Below are 8,400 nucleotides of genomic sequence, written 5' to 3'. Positions count from 1 at the left end.
CTTGGGGTCTGATTCTGTTATGTACTGAGTTGAATAGGATCCAAACTGCAGCACTCTGATTTGTCCTAGAACAATAGGATCCAAATTGCAGCAGTCTGATTGGTCCTAGAACAATAGGATTCAGAATGCAGCAGTCTGATTAGTCCAAGAACAATGCAGCAGTATGATTGGTTGGCAGGAACCACCCAATCATGCTCCAGATATAAGTGAATCCACAACCTGATTGGCTTACAGTAGAATTCCAGAATTAACCAATCATGTGCAGCCCATTGTGTAAATAATGTATATAAAGCAGATACTTTGAGGGGACTTTCATTCATTCCTCCTCACCACTATGAGCTGAATAAAGAGCATGAAATCACTTTGCGACTCTGAGTATATTTCACTGGCGACGAGGATGGGATCCCGCTGAGCTGACTGCCACACACAGCACCGCAGCACCGCCACCTGCCGCACCGCTGCCTCACACCGTGTATCCAGGCTTCAGCTCCGGGACACAAGGAACTCAGAATGGCAACCGACAGCAACTTCTCGCCGTTCAACCCAGCATCTGGAGACTGGGAAGCGTACGCCTCCCGTTTCACCTTCCTTCTAGAAGCCAAAGGGGTCACCGATGAAGAAGACGCCAAGAAGAGGGCGATATTCTTCAGCATCTGCGGAGAGGAGACATTTGAAATCGCCCGGGCTCTCCTTGCACCTGAAGACGTCGCTACTGTTCCATACAAAACAATAATGGAACAGCTGAAGGGGCACTTTTCGCCACAGCCCTCAGTGGTGGCTCGTTGAAATGCCTTCTACGAAAAGCGGCAAGCCCCTGGGGAAACCATAACTGGGTTTGTGACCTCTCTCCGCCAAGCTGCCCGGTTGTGCAACTTCTCAGAGCTGGAGAACATGCTTCGTGACCGCCTCGTCGGTGGCCTGAAGGATGAGAAGCTGCAACGACGCCTCTACGCCAAGAAGGACCTAACGTTCCAGGTCGCTCTGGAGGAGGCCCTGGCAACGGAAGCTGCCAAGAGGTCGACGCAAGAGGCACGGCCGAGCCTGCCACCCCAACCGAGGGTCCACCATGAAGACCTCACCGACGACTCAGGATCTGACAGGGAGGAGGTGCACTGAGTACAGCAGCGCACTCAAGCAGCCCACATACCACAGCTGCCTCGACGAGAAGGAGGGAACTGCGCAAGCTGCGGGGAAAGTCACGAGAGGAGGACCTGCCGTTTCCGCAACGCAGAGTGCAGGCAGCGCAGAAAATTGGGACACATCGCCCGGGTGTGTCGAGCTCAGCCCACCCGACGCCAGGCATCAGATGACCAATCCAAGAGCCCCAGGTCCCGGGGCCCAACGCACCAAGGCAACTTGACGGAGCTCACAGACTGCCAGGTATACCAGTTGCCCCACCCCAACGTAGAGAAAATTTATGTAGAGGTACAGATAGAGGGGGGCCCATGCCGCATGGAGCTTGACACGGGTTCAACTCTATCCATAATCTCGGCAAGGACCTTAAGGAAACTGTGTCCTACTGGGGGTCCCAAACTCAGGCCGGCCCCATTCACCCTCCGGGACTTCCAGAAACGTAAGGTCCCCACAATGGGGGTGGGGACCTTCAGGGTGCAATACCGAGCGTGGACGCGGCAACTGGACTTGCTCATGGTCAAGGGCCCCTACATTAGCTTACTGGGATTGGCATGGTTTGGACCACTGGGGCTAGCCATCACTGGGGTGAACCACACTACCTTACAAGTGGACGTGGACGCCATCTGCAAGGAATTTCCAGGGGTTTTCGATGGGAAATTGGGACAGTATACGGCCCCCCCCATTGCTCTACAGCTTGACCCCGCAGTACGACCGGTCAGGCTCAAGGCCCGCCGGGTCCCATTCGCCCTGAAACCCCGTATAGATGAGGAATTGGACCGGCTCGAGGAGCAAGGAGTGCTGGAGCCGGTGCCTAATGCCCCCTGGGAAACCCCAATCGTCACATCCGTCAAGCCTAATGGTTCGGTCCGCATCTGCGCAGACTACAAATGTACCATAAACAAGGCCCTCATGGCCCATGCATACCCAGTGCCAGTGGTCAGCCATGTCCTTGCCACCCTGGCTGGGTCGAAAATTTTTGGCAAGCTGGACTTGGCCCAAGCATATCAACAGCTGCCAGTAGATGAGGCCACAGCAGAGGCACAGACGATTGTGGCGCACAGAGGAGCATTCAGGGTAAAGCGGCTGCAATTCGGTGTCAGCGTGGCACCAGGCATATTCCAGAATCTAATGGACTCGCTCCTTAAAGGGATTCCTGGCGTCACCCCCTTCTTCGATGATGTGTTGATTGCCGGGCCCACACCAGAGGAGTTTGAGGACCGCCTCCACACCGTTCTGCACCGTTTCCAGACGGCGGGTCTCAAGGTGAAGCGGGAAAAATGTCTACTAGGAGTGCCTCAGGTGGACTTTCTGGGATTTATGGTGGACGCAGAAGGGGTCTACCCGACTGGGGACAAGGTACGGGCCATCTGTGATGCCCCAGCGCCCAAGAGCAAGACTGAACTTCAGGCCTTCTTGGGACTATTGAACTTTTACCATTCCTTCCTTCCCCACAAGGCAGCGGTAGCAGAGCCCCTACACAGACTCCTGGACAAGCAGGCCCCTTGGGTGTGGGGCCAGCGCCAGGAGGCTGCATTCCAGGCAGTCAAGGACTTGCTTGTCTCAAACTCGGTCTTGGCACACTTCGACGAGAGGCTGCTGGTGGTGCTAGCATGCGACGCCTCGCCCTATGGCATTGGCGCTGTCCTGGGACACCAACTCCCGGATGGAAGAGAGGTACCGGTGGCATACTTTTCCCAGACACTCAACGCAACCGAGCGGAACTACTCGCAAATAGACAAGGAGGGTCTGGCAATCGTGAAGGGAGTGAAAAAATTCCATGATTTCTTGTATGGGCGGCCCTTCACCGTGGTGACTGACCACAAGCCGTTGCTTGGCTTGTTTGCCCCCGAAAAGCAGACCCCCCAAGTGCTGTCTCCTCGCGTCCTCAGGTGGTCAATTTTCCTTGCCAGCTACCAGTATGCACTGATTCACCGCCCGGGGAAGGCAATGGGCCATGCGGATGCCCTCAGCAGGCTACCACTACCAGAAACAGGCCCCGACCCTGCACCTGCACAAGAGGTTATGAGCCTGGAGCTGCTTCCCGACCGCCCCATTCAGGCACAAGAAGTTGCACACCGTTCCAAGAAAGATAGGGTCATCTCTCGGGTCCTGGACTGGGTGTGGAGGGGATGGCCCAGCAGCAGCCCTGGGCCAGAATTCGCTGGCTACACAACCCGCAAACATGAACTGTCGGCCCACAAGGGGTGCCTGTTATGGGGAAGCAGGGTCGTTGTTCCCCAGCCCCTCCGCAAAAGGGTCCTCACAGCCCTACACGAGACACTCCCAGGGGTAGTAAGAATGAAGGCCCTTGCCAGGAGTTATGTGTGGTGGCCAGGGATCGACGGAGAGATAGAGGCCTGGGTCAAACACTGCCAGGCCTGCCAAGAATCCCGCCCAGATCCCCCAAGGGCCCCAGTCCAGTCCTGGGAGTCCGCCCGAGCACAATGGTCACGCCTGCATGTGGACTTCGCTGGCCCCTTTCAGGGGAAAACATTCTTCATAGTGGTGGACTCCTACACCAAATGGCTGGAAGTTGCACTGGTACCGTCCACTTCCACGTCCGCAGCCATCCGGGTACTACGCAGGCTGTTTGCAACCCACGGGCTCCCTGACACTCTCGTCTCAGACAACGGGACTGCATTTACGTCAGGAGAATTCCAAACCTTCACAGCACAGAACGCCATCCGCCACATCCGTTCAGCGCCATTCCACCCTGCCACCAATGGCCAAGCAGAACGCATGGTGCGGACCACCAAGGACACCCTTCGCCGCATGACGCAAGGGGATTGGGAGTACCGCCTTGCCACATTCCTCCTAGCACAGCACAGCACCCCCAGCTCAACGACTGGCCGGAGCCCCGCTGAACTACTAATGGGTCGGCGCCTTGCAATCAGATTGGACCGCCTTCACCCCGATAGAGCTCAGGATGAGCTAGTGGTGGGGGAAGGCAGGAACCCCCGGACCTTCGAGGCCCAGGACCCAGTGTACGCAAAGAATTTTGGGGCAGGCCCAGCATGGGTACCCGCCACAGTCACCAGGGTCACTGGCCCCGTGTCGTACGAGGTGCTAACGGATGGGGGGCAATGCTGGCGCCGCCACTGTGACCAGATACGGCGACGATTCCCAGGAGAAAACCAGGAGGAGGAAAGGTCAGAGGAGTCCCAAGGGAACAGAGGGGCAGTGAGGCCCATAGACCAGGAGGGGCCAGCAGGAGAGGCAGAATCAGTAAATACAGAGAGGACCCGCGAGGCCGAAAGGACACCGGAACCAGAACCACGACTGAGCGAGCCGGTTGCGCCAGACCAAACAGGCCCATCACAGCCAGCATCCTTGGAACACGAGCCAGAACCTGAACCCCGGACCAGGGAACACCACAGGCCGCAACGCACACGTAGGCCCCCGGCGTACCTCGAGGACTATGAATGCGACCTCCCAGGCAGGACTGGAACTTAGAGGGGAGGGGTGTTATGTACTGAGTTGAATAGGATCCAAACTGCAGCAGTCTGATTGGTCCTAGAACAATAGGATCCAAATTGCAGCAGTCTGATTGGTCCTAGAACAATAGGATTCAGAATGCAGCAGTCTGATTAGTCCAAGAACAATGCAGCAGTATGATTGGTTGGCAGGAACCACCCAATCATGCTCCAGATATAAGTGAATCCACAACCTGATTGGCTTACAGTAGAATTCCAGAATTAACCAATCATGTGCAGCCCATTGTGTAAATAATGTATATAAAGCAGATACTTTGAGGGGACTTTCATTCATTCCTCCTCACCACTATGAGCTGAATAAAGAGCATGAAGTCACTTTGCGACTCTGAGTATATTTCAGATTCTCTTCCCAAAACCAAGCTATTTGTTTGCTTCCCAAGACCCCACAGATTTGGTCTGTGATGGCAAGATACTAAGAGCTATACCCAACTAACTTCTACTCGGAACAGATCTACTGAAATCAAGTAATAATAATAATAATAATAATTTATTATTTATACCCCGCCCATCTGGCTGGGTTTCCCCAGCCACTCTGGGCGGCTTCCAAAAGAATATTAAAGGGACCCAAGTTAGCCCTGTGCATTAACTTCAATAGGACTACTCTCCATAGGACTGGCATTGGAGACAACCCATAAACTACATATTCAATATAATAATATTGTTATAGATTTGGGGGAACCCCTAAACTCTAGAAATTAATAAATGCTAGGATGTTAATTATTTGAGATATGAAGAGAGGAATTCCTGGACTAGCCTATGGAAAATGACCTGGCCAAACTAGGGCCATTAAGGAACAATAGGGGGCTCTAGAGGGTCAATGTCATCACAAGAGAACCATCCTTCCCCCCTGCCCTGAGGTGTGAACAGAGACTGGGGGTTTGGAAGGTTGCCAGGGGAACCAGGTGTAAGGTGACAGGAAAAGAGAGTTTTGAGCAAATGCTGCTGGGAATAAGAAGAAGGAAGAAGGACTGGGATCCATCTTCGGCAGGCTGGCTAAAGGCAGTGGAAGAGAGATGCCTTGGTCTTCCTCTTGAAAGGACTCTTCTGTAAGATCTGAACTCCCTCCATGCAGATTTAAGGTGTAAATAGGTGAATTCAGAATATTTATTAAAATTGCAACAATCTCCGTCTTGTCTCAATTCTCCAAAGGAACACAGACTCTGAGTCAGTGCCTGGAACCCCATGGGTTCTTGCCACCGCTTGGCAGATGGGGGGGGGGGACAACTTTTGTGACAATATCAAGAATGGTAATCCATTCCATCAATGGTAATCTATTCCAGTGTTTCCCAACCGGTGTTCCGCGGCACACTAGTGTGCCGTGAGACACCGGCTGGTGTGCCGTGGGAGGGAGGCGGGCGAGTCGGGCGGCGAGAGGCGGCGGCGGCGAGGATCCGCGTGCTGCTGCTGTTGCTGCTGCTGCCTGGACATGCCGGCCTCCTCCTCCTCCGCTGTCCCGCGCTCCTCCCTTTTGCGCGCGCTGCCCCGCCGCTCGGCACCACCACCGCGGGGCGGCTCCGCGGTGGTGGTGCCGAGCGGCGGGGCAGCGCGCGCAAAAGGGAGGAGCGCGGGACAGCGGAGGAGGAGGAGGCCGGCATGTCCAGGCAGCAGCAGCAACAGCAGCAGCAGCAACTCCCGGCGACGGCTCCTCCTCCGCCCGCTATCGCCGCCACCACCACAACAGCCGCCGCCGCCGCCTCAGCTGCCCTCGCTCTGCTGCCTCCTCCCACCCCGGCAAGGGGAAGGGAAAAAACGTTCACTTTTGTGCGTCCCTCCCGGCGTGACGCTGCGCGCTGACGTCACGGGGCGGGGCTTTAATGGTGGTGTGCCGCGAGATTTTTTTCCGGTAAGCAGGTGTGCCGTTGCCCAAAAACGTTTGGGAAACACTGATCTATTCTACAATTCTGTGATTCTATGTTCCTGCCACTAGAGGGCAAAGGTAACACATGGAAGATTTCCCTTGAATCCTTCCTTCCTTCCTTCCTTCCTTCCTTCCTTCCTTCCTTCCTTCCTTCCTTCCTTCCTTGAATAATCCACTCTTCATTCAACACAATGCAATAAAAACTACATCATATTCTTCAAATAGGAGTAAGACTAAGAGACGAGAATAATACAATGTTGTTAAGAGGAACAGATGCGATGAAATAATTGCAAATGCCTGGCAAATAAAACCCCACAAGAGGGGGAAATGTTTGGCTGACCAACTGGGGTTTACAATGATGGGAACAGCATTTGGACATGGGTCACCTCAGGCCCGGTGGCTGAATGCGGCCCGCCAAATGTATCTATGTGGCCCCTGGCTTTCCTTTTTTTAAAAATAATAATAATAATAATCTTTATTGCTTTTAAAACTTACAAGAAAAGAAAAAAGAAGAAAAGAGGCGAAAGAAAAAGACAAAATAGAGCAGAGAAGAAAAAAAAGAGAAAGAAAAGAAAAAACAATACAATACAATACAATACAATAAACAATACAAAACACAACCTTAACACATTAAACTAAACAAAGCAAAAGAACAACAATTTAATAACATATACCATTTCATTACTCTATCTTTCATTCCTTTATTTCATCGACCTCCTCTCACCTCCCTTTTTGTATTCCACTTCTATTACTTGTTTCACCAATTCCTTTCCATCTTTCTCTATTTTTATCATTATGAATATTTTAACATATTCTATACCTTATTTTCCATTAATACTGAAATACTTACTTATACCTAACTCCTTATAACATTTCTGCTAAAGCCATAAAATTTCATTCCAACAATTTTCTAACACTCATTAAATTTACAATATTTCTATATATAAACTTTAAGCCCCTGGCTTTCCAAAGGCTGTACTCCTTATCCTCAAGTTGCAGCCCCCGCTGATCTTAACTTGCACCCTCCTCAAGTGATTTTGCAAGAATGACATGTAACTTGAACTATGAAATGCCTCTTGTTTGTCTGGAGGAAGGGTGGAGATGTGTGTATACAGGGATGTGGAGATCGAATGACTTTTGCACAGCTGGAATGTAGTTCACACTTCTTGCTCCTCCCACTTCTTTGCCTCTGGCTCCACCCACTACTGGTATAAATCCCTCCCCAGACTGCCTTCTAAGGAATACAGTTCTGGGGCAGCAGGAGGGGTCCCCCAACTCTGTCCCACTCAGCTAGGTCACGGTGCAAGATCAGTCTTTCTTCCCTAGCCATGTCTTCAGAATTTTCAGCTCCAAACCAGAAGCCATCCATCAAAGCAAGCACTTTTAATTTGATTGAAAGAGGGCCAGCTGGCTGAGATGTCAGGTTGCACAAGTTACGCAACGGCATGTTCGAAAGAGACAGGTTTCACTTGCAGGCAAGTTTATTTCTCAAGTTTACTGGGCGGGTTTCTAAGCCTGATCTGAATGTTACCCTCTGGGAGTGCTCTTCATTAAAGCAAGGGTGGAGAGCTGTGGCCATCCTGCTGTTAATGGACTACAGATCCCATCCTCCCTTCCTGTTAGCCATGCTGGCCCAGGTGGATGGGAGCTGGAGTCCACCAACATCTGGAAGCTCACAAATGTTGAGTGATGTGAAAGGTGGAAATCCAACAAGGAAGCATATGCCCCAACTGTTCCTACTTGCCCAAGATAGTCCATGTTTGCAGTTCCCCATCCTTGGTAGGTCTTGAGAGTGCCATGGAGTGCAAAAAGATCAAACCTGAATGAAATCCACACTGGAAGGACAGATCCTGAAGCTGAGGCCCAAATACTTTGGCCACCTCATGAGAAAAAAAGACTCTCTGGGGGAAAAAA

This window comes from Podarcis bocagei, assembly GCF_964188305.1.
Source record: "Podarcis bocagei genome assembly, chromosome: 7".
Taxonomy (NCBI): domain Eukaryota; kingdom Metazoa; phylum Chordata; class Lepidosauria; order Squamata; family Lacertidae; genus Podarcis; species Podarcis bocagei.
The sequence above is the reverse complement of the archived record's forward strand: the minus strand, read 5'-3'. Positions refer to the sequence as shown.